At 36.3% G+C, this 20,068-nt stretch overlaps 1 protein-coding gene and 1 long non-coding RNA gene across 3 annotated transcripts in view; one reads left to right on the top strand and one right to left on the bottom strand.

Moving 5' to 3' along the window:
- LOC134530858 (uncharacterized) overlaps positions 1-11,080 on the top strand; it is an 81,545-nt gene extending 70,465 nt beyond the window's left edge. The window contains exon 3 of one of the 2 annotated variants that reach the window (XR_010074881.1): positions 7,937-11,080. The gene's annotated coding sequence lies outside the window, so the exon portion shown is untranslated. The remainder of the gene's footprint in view (positions 1-7,936) is intronic. The other variant, XM_063366121.1, reaches the window with a different exon arrangement.
- A 312-nt stretch (positions 11,081-11,392) lies between these two features.
- Positions 11,393-19,570, bottom strand: LOC134530860 (uncharacterized). Its single transcript, XR_010074882.1, has 2 exons — positions 19,410-19,570; positions 11,393-12,697 (listed from the first exon to the last, which is right to left on the bottom strand). It is a non-coding gene; the product is annotated as an uncharacterized LOC134530860 (long non-coding RNA).
- Positions 19,571-20,068: the final 498 nt, after the last annotated feature.

Below are 20,068 nucleotides of genomic sequence, written 5' to 3'. Positions count from 1 at the left end.
CTAGTGGCTGTTTCATGGACTGGATGTTTAGAAGCATGTAATAAGCATTTAATGTAAGAAGATATTATACAGAATGTCCCTGTTTCAATGGTATACTATGACAATCTAATTTAGCCAATTTACAACCAATCGTACATCAAATTGAAGGAAAACTAACCTAGATTTTATTCCAAATGTTATATAAGTGCACCTTTAGCTATACGGCACACATCCAATCTGAAGTCAAATTCTTCCCACACTCTGGTCAACAAGTCCGGAGTAATTTAAGCAATAGCCTCTTCAATTATGAGTCTCAACCCCGGAAAATCATTAGGTAGAGGCTGAATGTACACACGATCTTTTATAAAGCCCTTAATGTAAAAAACCTTTATGTCAAGTTAACGTAGAGGCCAGAGAAAAAGAGCTCTTTCGTCTCGACCATTACGACCAATCCAACGGTCAGGGACTTCGACGTTCAACCTCTCTTGTACAAAAGATTCCAATGGGGAGGGGGTCTATCCTTTCCTGTTACCAAATAAAGTTTACATGTTTACATGTAATTTCCATTTTGCGTAGGTAACACTGTAAGCGAGAAAAAAAAACAGAACTTGCACATGCGCTTATATAAAACCGTTTGACTTATATTTTTATTGTACTTACAGTTAGTACTTTTAAAATTTATAACTGGGTCATTCGTTTTGGGCACAATGTATTTTGTATAAGAACCGTTTGCTATTTATTATTCCCTTGTAATACCAAGAGGTGAAAAGAAGAAAACTGTTTTATAGCGATGTGGTAAGTTTTTATACATTAATATAGGTATTTAAATACTTTACAAAATCCTTTAAGGTTACACATTAATTATTGCTTTTCTAATGTTCTAAGACATATCCTAATATGTCCTATCAGAGGAATATAATTGTATCGAAATGCAAAAGATTAATTAAAATAAAATCATTAATTTGACTTTATTCGACATAAAATATATTATTACACGTGCCTTAAGATTTTAGCTGAAATACATCTCCACAGTTCTTGATCCATTAAGTTTACCTATTGTTAAGCATATAAACATACTTAAACATTATAACTTAGAATGAATGCCATTGACGAAAATCCTTTTTCATGATAACAGAACAAACAAAAAGTTTAAAAGCAATTGGTTTTTGTTTTAACCCATCTTTTAAGGTAGAAGCTGATTTATAGTAAAAAACTAAAATTGAAATAAATTTTTGACCAGCTTGAGATAAACTGATGTTCATTGTATAACACAAACTTCATGTATACCAAAAAAAAATAAGCATAATTAAATAAGTTTAGGCTTCATTATCCAGTTTGATTTTTGAGCTTTATTTTTACGCATTTTGTCTGTCCACGAGTATGTGTGTGCTTTTTCTATGTATTTATTTCGTGAACTCAGCTTATTATCAAGCCAAAATCTCTATAACTGTAAAACAATAACAGCAAACCTTTTTTACTGAATTTCTCACAGGTTTTACATAAGTAACGTAAAATATTAAACAATTTTTTTAATGTACCCCTTTTAGTTATTTTTTAATTATGAAACTGTCATATGCAACAAAATATTTTTTAAAGAGTGTTCATCCGAAATATGGCATTTCATACAGTAATTTCAGGAAGAAAGTATTTCAAATAACTATAACGTAAATGGACTTTAATTGTTAAAGGAAATGTCAGCAAAATTTGAAGACTTCTTCGCTCACTGCAACTCCACAGAGGAATGATGTAAAAGAAATCCCCTTTTAGTTATGCAATCTGCATATTCAATCCACTCGGCGGGCTAATAGAGCAACCCGGGGCTCCAAAGAGAATTTTCTAGAAAAGAATTTTAACGCACCTCCACTTTTGCGAACAGAACGACTCTATTTTGCAATGTAAAATATTATTTCCCATTATATTTATTTATTTCATCACAATAAGTGTTAAAATACAGCCTATTCTGGCACGGACCTTTTTTTAAGCCAGAAGTTTTAGCTTTGTGGCTTGCCTTTCATGAAACTTCAGGAATGCTCTGGCATGCTCGGAGCAAAATGTCTACGATGAAGTGCTCGATTTTGGTTTCAGACACTATATTTATGTATGGTTTTTGTGATAATTTTGAATATTATCTTAAAAAGATTATTGCTTCGGATATGGCTCCAGCTGGAATTCTCCTGATTCCGCGTCTATTTAAGCAGCAATAAATTATTATTTTTTTGGTTTCGTATATTTTTATCTAAATACTCTCGTTTTAATAGACCTTAAGTGTAATTGATTAAATATTTTATATAAATTAAAATATTCCATTGAACAACATTAATTCTAACCCACGATCCTATGCACACAAGCACGAAACTTTGGCAATTACGGCCACTGTAGTTTCATTGAAAAAAAATTTGATAGTAGTATACTTCAAAATATTATGTTTTGGCACTAGTCAAAATTCCAACATTCTACCACATCAAACAATATTATAAACGTTATATTCATTTACATTTCTTACATATACTGAATAAAATTATAAATTAAAAAACTTCACCTTAACACAGTCAGATACATAAAAACTACATTGAGCAAATTTTATGCATGCATACAAGTATTCCATCAAATAGCTCTGCAAAGGGCAGTGCACGACTTAAAATTTTCGCAATGTAAGTAGGTTGGAAGAGCTTTTTATTAGATTTTGTATTTAAATTTCAATACTCGCTACTTCTATCACTAAAATCGCTTTATTAACAACCTTAAATATAGTTAATATAATATTGGGTTTGAGCATAGTAACATCTTCCAAATGAGCATCAGGGGCCCACACCCTGTTTGATGATCTCTGTTTCAAGTTATTGTAAAAGTAACTGCACAACTTACTCAGGCAATAAGGCATTTTGGATGTATCAAAGTACGTATTTAGTTGTTCCATGGCAGTCAACGCACGGTGCAGTGCTTCAATTGTCAAGCATTTGGACACTATAGCCATGAGTGTAACCAGCGACCCCGTTGTGTTAAATGTAGTAGTCCACACTGTTCCAGCGCATGGACCTTAGACCATACACATCCTCTGGTTTGCTATAGGTAACTGTTAAAGGGATCATCATACCAGTTATTCAGGATGTGCAAAACGTCTGGAGTACACAGAAGGGCAAGCCGCAAGGAAGAAGCAGACACGATGGTGGTTTCAGTCCAGCTACGATTCAACCCAATCTCTTCCCTCCCTGGTTCATATGACAGTGCTGCAGCTGGTTAAATGAAAGGAATTAGGGTAAAACTACCACCACCGAACCCACCGTCTGTAACAGACAATACAGCTCAAAATGCCATGGATTATGTTAAGGAGATAGTACATATGCTGAGATATCTACATTTCTGTGAATGTCTCACCTTTCTGTTGCAGGCATTATTGTGCTTCACTCAACCCACACCTTATCTGCTAAACTAGAGGTTCTTTTGACAGTGTCTATACACATCATCGTTTCTGATGACCAAACACCACAGCCCAATCAAGTACAACCCTCGAAGACATGCTTAGGAAAAATTTTTTTACTCATAGAATGGCTGTTCTGTTCTCTATTATCTGCAGGAGCTGAAAGATTTTGTATAACATTTGCAATCATCATTGGTGTTAATTACGCCTTTCCAAATTCCGGGCATGTGTGCCACCGGCAAAAATGCACCACGGGCACACGATAGGGGTAGCCCTCTTGGTGCAGCACCATATCCAACATCACCACTGGTCTCTCCCGCCATTGGACACTCTGGCTGCAGTTGCCGTACATATCACGTCAAGTCAACTGGCTTTCACAGCAGTGGCACTATACCTGCAACCAAACAGAATAATCTCTAAAGTGAACCTTGAAGTTTTATCTCGTGTGGACAATATTGGATGATAGCTAGTGATTTTAACTGCATACACACAAGCTAGGGCTGTATGGTTGATATCTCTCGTGGGCGGGCACTGCTCCATTTCATGGGCAACACCAACCTTGTCTTACATGCTCCACCCTCACCCACCTATTTTCCTACTCATGAAACATTCCACCCTTTAGTCTTGGATCTATTCCCAACTTCTCTCTCTGTTTTGGAACAAAACATAACAATGCTGATGGACACGGCTTCTGATCATTTGCCTGTACTAGGACTGTTACGGTTGCCTTTCATCCCCAAAGACTCTCAAATGCAGTACAACTTCAAGGCGGTTGACTGGCGCTTGTTCCGGCATCACTTAGACAGCCACTTGAATCTGCTGGTAACCAATGTAGACGAGATGGATGATCTGGTACAGAGGTATATGGACACCATTTACGAAGCGACAACGGTAAACATTCCACTTCGGAAGGTATGCCCCGGTGGAGCACCGTTTATAGATTATGTCAGCTGTACAAGCACGCAATGCTGTCCGCCGCAGGTAGCAGCAGTCGCGCCGTCTTGGAGATCTAGAATGGTACACGCACTGGAATTCAAGTGTGGATGAGTGAACAGCAGCTAAACATTCTAGGGATACTGTCTGTGAATTCAGGTTCAGTCTGTTGTTATGTCCGTCAAATTCATGTTTAGAATGTCGGAATTTCCCACCCTCTTCCCTAAAATAGGAACAACTCACTTTAGATTCCCTACGGAGAATACTTCTAATTGTGAAACGACAATATGATCCTACATTCCATCAATACGATTATCCAGAATTTCAGCTTCTTACAATGCCCCCTGATGATAGAACACTCCTAACTATTCCTCGTTAAGTTTAAACTGAAAGCTGGAAAAACCCAAGGGCCTGATGGTATACACCCGATCGTTATGAAATCTCAAGAAAATCTGACATTTATCTGACAAAGTTACTGAGTGTTTGCTGCATGTTAGCCCACTTTCCATCATCCTGGTGGCATGCAATCATTGTACCAATAGCAAAAACCTCAACTTAATCCTCGCCCGCTGCTTTTTGACCAATTACATTGCTGTCTTACCCTACAAAAGTATTTGAGGACATCATTTTGCAATGTATCAATAGACATTTCATAACCCAATATCTTTCCCCAATTTCCAGTTAGGGTTCAGATTTCCAGTTTCTGCACTCCATACCATTGCTTATGTTGCTGATAAAATCACTGCTGGTTTTAATATGCATTTTCATTATATTGTCATTCCCTTGGATCTTAAAAAAAATTTATTCTGTTCACCATTCTGCAATTCTTCACAAAATTCATCTAACTTGTATGCAACCGGGCCTGGTCAATCTCAACCACCGAGATGTTCAATAGTATTATATGCTGATGACACTTCCCTTCTACTTCAAGGGGAAGATGCTTTGACTTTGAAAGCTCGTGCCCAGTCAGCTTTAATTCAGGTTTGTTAGTATTTATTCAGATTGGGAGTCTTTCTCAACCCAGAGAAAACACAAGTCATTTTTGCAACTACGCCAATAACACTGATGGGTAAAGTATTGCCATATATGAACACTGCCAAATACTTAGGTGTGATCATAGACCATACAATGACTTGGAAAACGTACGTCCCGACATTGGTCGAAAACGTTACATCGTATGCTGAGCCCTTTACTTTGTGTTATGTGCCCTGTTACAGAGTGCCTACGACTTTATCTTTACATAATTTACGTGTTGCCAGTGCTTCTGTATGCAGTTGCCACTAGGGCCCAGTGACTTCAATCTTTAACACCGGCCTACGTATGATTCTTGGCTATCCGTTGTGGACATCGTTGTATGTTTGTTACGCGACTGTTTGTTACACGACCACCTTCAAAAAAGGTATTTCACGTCGCTGTCAAGTTTTTCCACCCTTCTTTCCAACATCTTAACTCTCTAGTAAAACACTTGCTAAATACGACATTTATCAGGACACATCTCACCCTCATATTAAGAACTCACTGTAACGCCGTCCTCCTTAACAGTACTAATAATCTTTGATGACCCCAGAGAATCATCAATAGAGATCGTTTTGTTTTATATTAGAGTTGGTAAGTATTACAACTGTATATATTGTTTCTTTTTTTTACACCCAGGGCTCATGCCTATGTTTTTATTTTCCCATTATAGATATTATTATTTAAATTTATGAACAATTTGTTCCTTGTAATTATATCATTTTCGAATAAGCATATAATAAATGATCCACGACGAACTAGTGAAAAAAATTGATTACCAAACTAGATATCAAGTTTGTGATTTATAGATATTTGGGATGTCGGAATTACATATAATTCTTATTATGTAAATACTTCTCTTCTATGTCTATTTATTCGAATAGTTTTTTATGTTCTTCCCCAAACAACATTTCCTTAACGTTAAGTAAAATGTATTAATTATGGTTGCATAGTATAGAAATATGTGTGCATGGAAGATAGTTGTACGGCTGGAACGCGCATTTTAACATTTATGTAATATAATTATTGTGAATAAATAATCTGAAATAAATTTTTTTTTTAAATATTGGTGTATGGCCGCCACGCTCGTCAGAAGAGCAACTCCAAACATAATTTGTAGGTACTCTAAAATTTGAAACACTCGTAATCATGCATTAAAAGTAGACTTTTAATAGTGTATGTCCATGTCTTCAATTGAATATAGAAATAAATCAATGGGTTATGGTAGCAAAAAATATGAATAATAACCCAATTGGAAATGTCCATACATAATATCACAAAATTTAATGTTAACACCGGCTCCACCATCAGAGTTCAGAGTTTTAGGTTACGAGTTGTGAAAGTATGCGAAAGTAGGCAAAAGTATGAGAAATTATGTAAACGTTTACATAAAAAGTATTTGAAAGTATATTAAATCATACGCGGTTCTGCCATCAGTAACCCCGCGCCATCGAGCAATCATTTACTGGCTATTTCTTTCTTTCTTTTCCCCCTCCAAGGCATCATTAGAAAGTAACGCAAACGTTAAACGCGAGAACCTCGTATAAAAAGCGTAACTTCAATATCTTCAAAAGTACGTGACATTTCTTGTATTTTTTTATGCTCAGTTTCTAACGTCCAGCTTAAGTAGACATACATGTTTAAGTTTTTATGTTTAAAACCAAACAAACTTTTTTTTTTACTTCTTTAACTTTAGAATTTCTGTAACTCGTAACAAGTACTTTAATTTTCCCTAACATCATTCATTGTCACATTCTTATTTCTCGCTGTTGTATATTTGGTAGTATAAATGTCTTTATTCAACTAAATTTATCCCTTTAAAATCATATGCTTAAACAGGCAGATCTACAAAGTAAAGATGCTCAATTTCGTGAATTCAAATTGAAGTTCAATCTCGTGTGTTATAGAACCAAAACCTCGATATAGCTGTACAAAATTAATTGCAAAAATGTACTAAAGTTTTAATTTACGAAGGCTGTTTTTTTGACCTCCGATGGGCTCTAAAAAAGACAAATTTACATAACATAATAATTTTTGTACCAAAAGTGCAGATGGGTCTTACTTATTTTCTACATAGTCACAAAAACGGTTGAGGCATTTGTCATAACGTGACACAAGTTTTTCTATGCCTTCTTCAAAGAAGGTAGCCGGCAATAAAGATAAATACGCCTTGACATAATCCTGAAGTTCGTCTTTGGCGGCAAAGTGGTGTCCGCCCAACCATGACTACAATTCTCGGAACAAATGAAAATCAGTCGGTGCTAGGTCCGAACTATACGGTATTTGGTCGAAAACTTGCAATTGAACTGTTTAAGAAGGTATTTTGTCATGTTGGTACAATGTGGTCTTGCATTGCCATGGATCGAAACGGCGCCTGACGATAGCATTCCTCTGCGGAGATGACGAAAAGTTTCATAATAAACTTCCATTGTAATTGTTGTCCCCTGCTGCATAAGGTCCACGAACAGTTCTTCTTTTTGGGCCCAAAAAATGTAGCCATTGTTTTCCTGTTGCTCAGCGTCTGTTTAAACTTTTTCGGCTTGCTTGGAGAATCTGTGTGCATCCACTGCTTAGACTGTTCCTTTGTTTCAGGATTGTATACAGGACCCAAGTCTCATCGCCAGTAACGATGGACTTCAAAAAATCTTCCCCCTCATTGCGATAACGTGTGAGAAACTTTAAGGCTGACGCAATGCGTTGCGTTTTGTGGTCGTCACTCAACATTTCTGGGACCCAACTAGCACACAGCTTCCGATATTCTAGGTATTTACTGACATTTATGTACAAAGCAGACCTTGAAATTTATGGAAATTCTTCAGAAATTTCACTGATTGTAAACCTTCGTATCCGTCTGACCACCTGATCAACACGCTTAACGAGGTCTACAGTAGAGACAGACTTGCGCCCTTGTCCACCGTCAACATTGACGTCAGTTCGCCTTTTTTTTTCACGTTTTATACACCATTCCCATACACTATCAACACTCATAAAGTTTTCACCATACTCTCTGCTCATTCTGTGGTGGATTTCAGCAGCACTAAGTCCTTCTGCTTGCAGAAAACGGATTACACATCGTAACTCACATTTGGAGGGATTATCGATCGTAGCGGCCATGTACCTCGGCTACGACTGATACATTAGAGCCGACAACGGCAGAGGTTATGGTGGGGGAGCTGCGCAATCACGCTAAGTGCAGATCTAGCTCCGATGTATTTCATGCTTACTTAGAAGCACAATCGGAGGTTGAAAAAAAAACACCACTCGTATATCGAATCACTAATGCGTGTCGGCTATCTATTTAAAATGATTGCTGTTACTTTGTATAATAAAAGTATTTACGGTACCCATTTACTTATGTTTTCATTTTCCAAGCCTTATGGAGAAACTTGGTAGGGGAATGCACTGGTTACAAGATGTTTACGAGTGTCCTTCGAAATAACAGCGAGCTTCAACTTCAAAACATGATTTATTACAGGACCTGAAATCAAATAGAATGGTTTTAGTGTGAGTTATTCCGAGTAGTCAAAAATAACAATGACGTAAACTTTGTCAACCAACTGTGTTCACCTGTGCCGTACATAATATTTTTCTGACTTAATTCCTTCCACAGAATTATTTGTGGTGTATGGGATTCAAACATTTGACATCAGCTGATTTGTGCTTTTTCTACAAGTGTTTATTGTATTCATCTTCTTTTAAATTCTTGTGACAACAAACAATGGCATGCGTCCATAAAACTTGTTTAATCGCTGATAATGAAATCAAAGACGACGATGAGGATTAAACTTCAAAATTATCAAAAAATAATATTAAGATATTAATGAGTTTACAAAATAATATTTGTTCGTGATTTCGACATGGATCAAATTCATTATCGAGAGTTATTTTTTGTTATTAAGTTCAAAAACCACCGATGAGTTTTTATGACCACGCCATGTTAACACTGTATGTTCCTGGTTACGTTTGTACTATAAATTCAAATGTTTGAGCTTAATATTTAGGCACGCTTTATTACTGCTCTGTGATGACTCTTGTTCTATTTCTCTCTAGTCCAAAATTTTACTCTTGACATATTTATAAGGCCTTCTCTAGGTAAGGAAAAATTAAAAAAAGATAGTTTTTATCCGGTTAATTGGGTGTTTCACTATCATTAGCCAACATCACATGTTCATGATTACCTGAAACAAGTTTGCGCCACAATTTTAATTTATATTCAAGCGCTCATAAGATGAATACTCCTGCACTCTACGAAATGAATAAAATAAACATGGTTTGTATGCAGAGTTGAAATAAAATTATTTTTATAGGAAAAAGAATGATAAATAATCCTTTATTGCAAACTTTTACATGTATTTATTTATTGTTCAAATGATTTAAACGAATGAAATGAAACACCGGCTTAGGGAATATTTGTATCTCTTCTATTTCACGAGGGGATTTCAACTAAGGACAAATTTTAATCAAAGAGCCCTTATGGGAATACAGGTGGAAAAACTGCTGCATGGAACACAAAGTAAAATCTTAAACGTCAGTAAGACACTAGAAAAAAGCAATAAATCATTCACTTAAGACAGAGAAATTATCTGGTAATATTGAGCTCATTTACAGAATATAGCATAGACTTCAGTAAACAAGAAAGTTTTGCAGATTACTTGAACAGCCAATTGTACACTAAGAATAATTCTGAATACACGGTACAGTACCTGTCGCAACATTTCATATCTGCGGGTTTACCTAGCTAATAATTGTGATTTTCTAAGGACATACACCAAGCCCGAAGTTGTAATCAAAATCTTTCCTATAACTCTTGGAATTCATGCTCAGTGACACACAATCAAAATTGTATTTACGAACTTGTAAGATTGAAATCATAATACGTAACATATTATTTCATGTACATTATATTTAATAAAACTCTAACACTGATTGACAGACAACGCACAGCATGAAAATTTGCACAGGAGTTACTTTTATAACGTAGGTGAGAATTAAGGAAGGATTTTTGAAAATTCATTTCCTAAAATTATTAAACAGGGAATGACCTTTTTTTATCGAATTTCGTCATATTTAAAGTTATAAATATGGAAACTTGTATTTATACTTCTGTTTATAAACAAAACTAAGTTGTATCAGAATTTTTTGGAAACATTTCAGAAAGTTCGGTTGGTTACTGAGGTGTTTCCGGTGTTAAATCCCGCTGGGCACATGGCTAAATATTTATTTTTATCACTAGTTGATTCAGCAATTTGAAATCACCATTAAAAATAACCCGGTAAGTACCGTAAAATTTTTACAAAGCTTTTATTTTTATAGAATACCTAGTAAAGATATTAGAATAGCCTGATCCAAACAACTGAATTATAAATGTGAAATATAGCTACAGTTTAAAACATTTAAGAATTAATATTGTTTTAAGTTTTTATTCTGTGGAATGGCCTTTCAAATACGAAAAACACATATAATCATTTAAATAAATCGTCATTTGAATCTTGCTGTGTTATTGCTTTACGTAAATGAGAGTAAGTATTAGCAGTTTGGTGGCATAGTTACATTCGAAATATAACAATATAAAGTAACCTTGCTTTTTTTCAGGCATGGCTTATGTGATGAAGGAAATGTGTCTGTAATATAATGTAGGTTTTGCTTGATTGATATTAATCAAGAAAGTAAAAGATAATAAAGAATATTTTAAATAATAATTTCTGTTTTTTTTTATAAAATCATTAACTCAACCTAACTACTGTTGTACGTGTTTCATCGCAGATCGTGACGAACAGCAACCTCTAGAGCTTAGAATTAATCCTCGCCCAACCGAATATGTCATTTTATGTCCTGAGATAGAGAACCAACATGTGTTACTGATGAATAAAAACCTGTGGATTAAAACAAAGCTTAATTTATACAAATGATATAGCGCATTGTGTTATCGATTTAAATTTGTACCTATGTGCATGTAAATTTCACACATTATAGTACACGAAAAGTAAACATTCCACTGATTTATTTAAGTAACTGGAAAAAAGGAAACATTTAAAGAAAACCACTGTGTATATTGTGATTTTTTATTGTAAAATTATAGTAGAAAATACACAAAGACTATATCAAGTAAAAAATTATATCTAATATAAACTTTTCGTACATACATTATTTTTACACATTAAAATTTTATTTAAAAGAAAGGTTTCACATACAGTTATAGCGGCTTACCTTTTTTAGAAAAGAAATTCACAACGGTACAACTTTTCCGAGTACTCTGAGTAACTTTGCTAAGAGCGCAGAAATGACAGAGATGCCTGCGTCAGGATGAAACAGCTTGTCTAGTTCCAGAGGGTACTACGTGATAATTTACTTCAGACACGGGAACTTCGCGGCTTCATTTGCAGTAAGCTAAACTTCTCAGTGATGTGGGCACTCTTGACAGTGACATAAAGTATTCATAGACTCATTCCCTTGTGAGAAAGCTCTATTTGTTTAAATGGGTTCAGAAGCCTCAACCCTGCACGCTGGTTACCATTAACTCAAGGTTGTGACAGGAAATGTAATCCAATCATCTTGGCAGATCAAACGTCCAAGTCTACCTTTTCGCAAAATGAGTCCACGAAATATCCGTGACAGAGTATGCGTTTCAATTTGGAATATTACAAGTCATGCATAAAAATTATGCTAGAACATTTTTATTGGCTCCTAAAACACTGGACTTCTTCAGGATGTTCACTAAAAAATTTTATTTCAGAGTAAGAAAATTTTAGTTACTGAAAAAAAAAATTATGACGCCACTGATAACGTGAAGCAGATTTAACAAATTTCCAATTAAGTTCTACTCGTTTGGAGCAATTACAATCATTATTAATTTAGGGTGAACTAGAGGAAAAACACAAGCTGTCTCTTGTGCAAATAAGTAAGTGATTCGTGCGTGTCAAGCTCGAAAGAAGTGAACACTCACAGAAGCAGAGAAGGTGACGTGACTGTTAAACATTTTCACTTAAAATTTACGACGAAATCTGGCTACAAATTAACAAAGGGTCTTCGTAAATTTATCGCTGTCTATGTTTTTCACTTCGAACGCCAATCCACAACAATCGTTTAAAAGTCCATAAATGTACGGTTTGTCCTTCCCGTCTCAGCACTCCTGTACAAACACCGCCAGTGGCCTGGTGCGAGACGAGTCGCGCGCGAGGGCTCTCAGAGCGACAGCAGCGGCGACAGCACCGGCACGTTGTTGAGCGCGCTCACGTGCAGCCGCAGCAGGGCGTTCACCAGCCCCATCAGGAAGTCCTGTCCGCCGCTGTTGGACGTGGACTTGTTGGAGTCGAGCAGCCCCAGCGGGCCGGCGAAGGCCGCGGCCACCACCGCCTGCGAACACCGAGCACATCCGAGGTCACCTCTCGCCGCCCAGCCAGCTTGTCGTCCATTCTGCGGTGTGTCAACCAGTGTGGACCTGCAGTGACGTATGCCCATGAAATATAATAAAATCAACCTTCACCATTGAAAGTATCTTTCAAATGAAATATCGAAGCTAGGGTTACCAGATGTGTAACACAAAAAAAAGAGAACTTTTACTACTACTTTACAGCAATAAAAGATACTTAATGCCTAATCTGTTTTCGTTAAATGTATAATTCAGCAAACATATTAACAGGCTACGGGAAACAAACAATTTTTAATATTATTATTACTGACCCATATTAATCATCACTTTACTTCAACAACGACAAAGAAAAAAAATTCAAAAATGCAGATTATTCGGACGTCTGAGTCGAGGTATGAAAAATAAATAGAGTTATTTGACTAAAAATGTTTAAAAAATTACAACAGACTAAATAATATTATTTTTTCTTCAATATGTTAAACAGATGGGGACATTTCCAAATTTCTTAAAAGGACAGTTAAAAAGCCTATAAAACATATGTCCTGGTAAAATATCGATCTGACCGCCCGACCACCGTGGGGCCGTCGATAATTATCTCGATATATTAATTATTCATCCATCCAGATAACGTTGACGACCTTTCGTATACGGCAGTACCCTGAATGATTTAATTAATAAGACAGATTTAAGATATCCAAGACACCAACTCGATTATTCGTTCTGTTTGTCACTAACAACAACGGTTAGTCTACAGTCCACAGGGACGGAAGCCACAACTACTACAACCTGAACAGCTCCGAAGTTTATGAAAGTGAGATTTAAAATATGTAAATCCTTGAAATATGTTTTTATTTTAAAAATGAGTGATCAGCAAACTTCGGAAAAATTCGAAACTGTTCGGGTGTGGCTCTCATCCCTGTGAACTGTAGGCTTCCTAACTCGTTTATTCGTTTTGTTTCATCACAAACAGCAACAACTTCAGTTGGTTTATCAAAAATTCCAAGAGAATAAGAAATTCATTGTGTACAAATTACACATCCAAACATACACATCGACATGTATCAACGCGATTGGGTGGGCAATCGATGGATTTGAGTGAGAAAACATAATTTTCTTGATGGGATTTTTCGGAAACATGGACAACTGAAATAAACATGCCCTGATCAGGAATTCTAACCCGCGCCACTAATTCGTGCCACGAAGAAATTTAATATCATGGTTTTAGTCGCTGTAACAACGGCACCTAAAGGTACTTTAAGGTCCCCACCTAGTCAAGGATGTATTTGTCTAGTGAGGCGGGATTATAAGGGCGACGCTAGCTCGTGCTTCTAGTGCGATATCGCTTAAAAGTGCAAGTTTGTGGACTGACGAGCAATCTTTTCTTCGTCTGGGTGTTAAACACAACAATTCATGAAGGGGAAGTCCAGATAAAGGTGAAATGCAGGGCTCGTGAGTGCTTTCAAGAATATGCACCGAATGTTTTACGCCTGGTAATTACTTTGAAAACACGCGTTTTAGCCATTTTCATTCTTCTAAAAATTCAGTTTGAAAACGAAATACGGTAACAGAACTACTCATCCTCCCTCGCGTATTCCTAATTGATTTTTGTAAAAAGACATCACTATTACATCTCGAGCAGTTTTCAAATTGCGTGGTCTCGTCCGAATCTTTGCCCACATTATGTGTGCCCAGGTAGGCGGGACCCTTTGAGGAGGTATTCGTAAACAGCTTGTGGTTCGTATACCGTAGCTAAATTTAACGCTGGTAAAACAAACGTTTTTTTATATATAAATCTAGAGCACTTTTCGAATATAATGTAAGTATTCAACGCCGCCCGACGTTCCAGGCAGATGTAATCCACAAAAGATGGATGGACGAAGGAAAGTATGAATTATGGAGAAGGAGGAGGTTGAAGACTGAGCCCTTGTGCTCGAACAGAGGACTCTTGTTTGATCTGCCACAGGACGCCGAGTCGCAGCTAGTGTGAGGGGGAGGGTGGGGGAGACTCCTGAGGCCTCCTCGCAAGGGGAGGACCCATCCATCCGAGTGACACAGGACACCAAGCAAACAAACATTTGGACTTTTTTCTTATATATATGTATATGTATGTATAGAATTTTAAAACTATCTTTATTTCAACTGTGTGTAGTATTTTAATTGCAAAGAATCTGTTCATTTTGCCTTCATACAATACATGAAGTAAAATATATTTGTACCAATTCTTGTGAATAAACCGTTCAATAAAGAAACTTAATACCCAAAATAAATTAAAATATTTATAACTATGTAAATTCTATAATATATTTTTTGTAATTCCATTCTATATTAAATTGATTAGTTCTGTTTCACGTCTGTGCAACTTTCATCCTAACAGTCAAATAATCGGCCGGAGCGATAGGAAGTTGTGAGACACATCCAGTTATATTTCAAATTAATGGAGCGAGTTGGTGTAACAGCAAGTGTCAGGACTCGCAAATCGAAGTGCATGGGTTTGAATACAGATTTGGCCATTCTGATTCATCTTCCACATATTGCAGTTAAAAATATAGCCCTGAATAACTTACCAATTGTTTTGCTCCATAAATGATTCGGAACATCTCAAACCTGTTTTTCCCCTCTTAGTAAATGAAATAAATATTGAAGTAGTGTAAAATAGAATTAAAAATTAAAGTAAGACAGCAGAAATTTAAAGAATTAACATTGTACCTACATGAATTATGAGCATAGCATTTTAATTAATATGAAAGTGACATCAATTATATAAACAGGTGTATTTTTTAATTTTAACCCATAATCTCTATATAAAAAATAATATATAAATTTCAAATAAAATATTTCATCAATTATGAAGCCTGCATTAAATATAAGCACTATAAATATTATGTTCACAAGAACAAGAGCAAACTTTTAAGGCATAAAAAAAATAAACACTTTTCAACAATAAAAATTACACTGAAAGATGTGATATCAAATATAAAAATTTTAACAACTATTTAAAATAATTATTGTCACACTCTTTCTTTGGTCGTTTAATTATTATTCCTAAATATCTGCGTATATTAAGAAGTAATTTTTCTCAGCCAATTGAGAGGGGTCCTTCCGAAAATGGTCCAATAAATTTTAAAAAATCTATGTTTATTGCATATATTGCTATTTGTAATCAATAGTCGTTGGATAAAAGTTTATTTCAATCACGGAATTACAATCTGAAATTGCAAACAGAGATTCAGCATTTATAAAATTGATTGTCAAGACTAATTTGGAGCTTCGTGTTTGTCATAGGTAACCTACTTTTTTTCGTGGGGCAATATTTAATTCGATCGTTGAGTGTAGTAAAGTGGAGGAAAATCACTTGATCTGCATTCGGAAAGACGTAGACTTGAATCCCATACTAAACCCCTTGGCTTTGATTCGATATTGTTTTCAAAAATTTCCATGGCAAATTCTGGGAACGATTTTGGCTATGGATTATTCTTACTTACTTTCTTATGATCCCCGATTAATAATTTTAGTTTATTTTTATCCGTAATGGTTTCACGTTCAACGAATCTCTAAGATTTAAAAATTAATCAGTGCTACTTAAAACCGTGCTATCGAGTTGTTACAGAAAAACAAATTATATTAGTGAAGAAAATTAAAATATGCTTTATTACATTTTGTTTGAATACAGTAAAATATTGGTTTTTAATTATTTATTTTATGCAGTAGTTACAAAATATATTGTTGGTTAGATAATAATTTTTTTTAAAAATTTTTGTTGTTTAAATACGCAATATTGTCTGACTTTTTTCCCATAATACAGTAACAACTCAATTATAAAACAAAGTTGTTTGAAACTGCCCTTCATTAAATTATTTTAACTTTAACTGACACCGTTTATAGGCAGCCATTTAAGAAGGCATTAACGCGAATCCATCTAAGCGTTCTTAAAGCACTTAAGCATGTTATGAGAGTCTGAATAAATTTTGAATATTTTTTAAAAAGATATTCAAACGACAAGAATTCTTACTTGTCGCTTAAATATCGCAGATATTAAACTATATTATTTTTCATTCCGGTTAGTTCAAGCACAATAAAAGAAGATAGCTGACCACTTTGAAAAAATAATGTAAATTCATGAGGAAAACACGATATGCACGTTAAGTACGAGAACGTGCTACGGCATTCATGGGTCGGCTAACGAAAAATGCTGGGTTGTGCTATCTTCGTCGTTATTACTATCTGCGAGAACCTTTCATAGCGCAAATGTTTCTTATTAGTCACCTCCAACAAGATGTCCTTGGAAGGAAAAGTTTTGCTCACACAATAACTGTAACATTGATAAAACTGTCGGAGATTCTGGGATGTGAAATATTGTTAAATAATTTCCTTTGCGAACATTCTATAATGCGTTCCTGAAAAAAATAAAATTCTCTCTGACATGCAATTAGCAGGGTTTTTTCAAACTCTAATTCCAGGATAAAGTGGATAGTGACTCGATATAATTAATTTGTTTATGGAGCTGGTGATTCTTTAACTTTCTTCTAGGAAAAATAACACGATAAAATATTTTTTGTTAAAAATAAATTAAAAGAACTAATAAAAATAAATATTAACGAAATTATGTCTATCTGATTACCAAGGAGACTGAGTTCAGTGCATCAGGCGTGAATATTCATTTCGTGTTGTGTACTCGAGTGTACTGAAAAGCTGGTGTGAGCTGCTGCAAGGCCGGCTGGTGGCAGGTACCTATGCACTCTGATGCGCGTCACATGAAGCTGTCTGAGAGTGAGAGTCAGCGATTTGGGAAACACCCCTGGTGTCGCCCTACCGAGATCAGTTTTAATGCGCCCGATAAACATGAGTTGTGACGTCAGCTGAAACAGAGCATAATGCGTACAAATACTGATAGTGTTTTACTAAATAATTGTAACTTCCGGTGAGGTATTGCAGCGTGCTTAAATTTACAAAAAAGTATTTATGGTTGAATAAAACGTTACCATGGAACCTTTAGATAGCACTGCAGTAAAATTTAGGTATCAATAATATTCCTGATTTAAGTAGATCCCGGATAAATTTTAAAAGTTGAGTACGTATGTGTAATTTTTATGTGTGATAGTCACATAACATAAAATTAAATAATAAACATGGCGTGTGAGACCGAAACTTAATTAAAGGTCATGCTTACCTGGGCACATAACGGTGTTTATTTACGAAAAGCATTTAAGAATAGGCACAGGACGGATTAGTAGCTTTAAGCTTGTACTTTGGTTTTTGAATTGCATTTTTGTTGAGTGAATATGGCTAAAATAAAAGTGTTTTCAGAATAATTTTTAGGCATGAAATACCCGGTACAGATTCTTAATAGCACTCAAGATACTTGATTTCACCTTTATCTTAATTTCTGTGCTATATAATGTGGTTACCCCTCAAATATCATAGTTGTCCTATGCACGAAGAGAAAACTGCGGACCAGCCCACAGCTTTACACTTAGAGGCGATACCGCGCTAGCATAACCAGCGAGCGTCGCACTTATCATCCAGCCTCACTAACACAAATTCACCACTGACTAGGTGAGACACTGAATCTTCTGTGTTTGTGATGTTAAAACAGTGGTGGTCCCAGAATTTGCGGGGCCCACGGCTATTTATGTTTGCGGGACTCTGATATTTTGGAAACGGGCCTTACCAAATCCCCCTTAGATAAAAGACGGACAGTCTTAAAAATAAACTATTTTAAACAACATATTTAAGTCAAACGGGAGCTCAAATTTAAACGATGGTTTTGCTAAATTATTTCTAAGTTCGGAACTTAAAAAATAAATAATACAAATAGTGATCAGTTTAGCTTTACTGAATTCTAGTAAACTACCTGTAAGTTATACAGTTTGTACATAAAATTATGTCCCAGTTATAAATTTTAATATTATCACCAGTAAGCGTTGTAGAGTGAAAGTGTTGTTTCAAAGTCACAATTAAAGAGTAACTCAGTTTTAAATAAGTGCATTCGCGAATACTGCTTTGTGGTTTTCTCGCTTGCAGCGTCACCTATGTTAAAATAATGGTCCTTTCCCGAATTAGTAGAGCGTGAAACTGTAAACTTTATTTGACAACGTGGCGGTGGCTCTCCCCATTGAAATCTCTTTGTACGAGAGTGGGTGATAGTCGAAGTCCCGGACCGTTGGGTCGGTCGTAATGTTCGAGACGACAGAGCACTTTTTCGCTGGCCTCCAAGTTCACCTGACATAACGCCATGCGATTTTTGGTTTTGTGGCTTTATAAAAGGCCGAGTCTACTTTCCGCCTCTACGTAATGATTTTCCAGTGTTGAGAGACAGAATTGAAGAGGCTATTGCTTCCATTACTCTGGACGTGTTAACCAAGGTGTGGGAAGAATTGAAATTTTGGTTGGTATCAATATGGGTGCATATATTAGGCATTTGTAAGAAAAACAAGGTTAGTAGTTTACCTTCAATTTAATGTATGATTTGTTGTAAATAGTCTAAATTAATAAATTTCTATAATATACCACTGTAACTGGGATATTCTTTTATGGACATCCTGTATAACAAATAGTATTCTACAGTTTAATGACAACAATTTTATGTTGCTAGTGCGTTCGTTATGGAAGGGCCTGCTAGTCATGGGGCCCGGGGCCCGGCACTGAAGACGCCCCTGTGTTAAGACCCCCGCAGAGAAGCATGCCGGCGACTCTTACCACGAGGAGCAGGAGAGCGGAGACTCGGAAGCCGGCCATGTCGAGGAGATGCTTTGCGCGGTGATGGCGGAGCGACGCTGGTTGCGAACTGATGTGTTGTCCTGACCAGCCAAACCTTTTTATACGGCCACCTCGCCGGATAGACGCGCGGCTAGGCCCCGGCTCGGAGCCCCAAGGGCGCTCGCCCGTCCGTCGCCGCCGCCGCACGCATACTTCCACGGCTCTGGGCTAGGGTTACAAGGACGCCGTAAACATTCGCCCCGCCCGATGGCAGGTCTCGGTTTCCACGGGAGTCGCGTGCGTGCGATTCCATTCCACCTTCTCGGGGAATCTGTCGCGGCCTTCTCGGGCCAGTCTGAAGCAGAGGACCTCGCTGTCTCTACGGCTCCGTGATTTCACTATCTGTTCGTCGCTACGTCTTAGCTCTCGGTGTACGGCATTTGCTAGGAGTAATTACGTTAATGAAAAGGAAGTCGCATGCGAACGGAATATTTTTGAACCACGTTCCCGCCATCTGTTAGTGATGTCGTAAACCAAATTTTAATTATTTTTTTTTTGAAAAGACGAGCAGTATTTTAATGAATTTCTTTGTTGAAAATCAGGTCCAAAGCCGGAGTTAAGTATTTCGGAGCGTTTTTGAATTGTATAGTTTAAAATTT

Source organism: Bacillus rossius, chromosome 3 (genome assembly GCF_032445375.1).
Source record: "Bacillus rossius redtenbacheri isolate Brsri chromosome 3, Brsri_v3, whole genome shotgun sequence".
Lineage (NCBI taxonomy): Eukaryota > Metazoa > Arthropoda > Insecta > Phasmatodea > Bacillidae > Bacillus > Bacillus rossius.
This window is presented reverse-complemented; position numbering and strand designations above follow the sequence as displayed.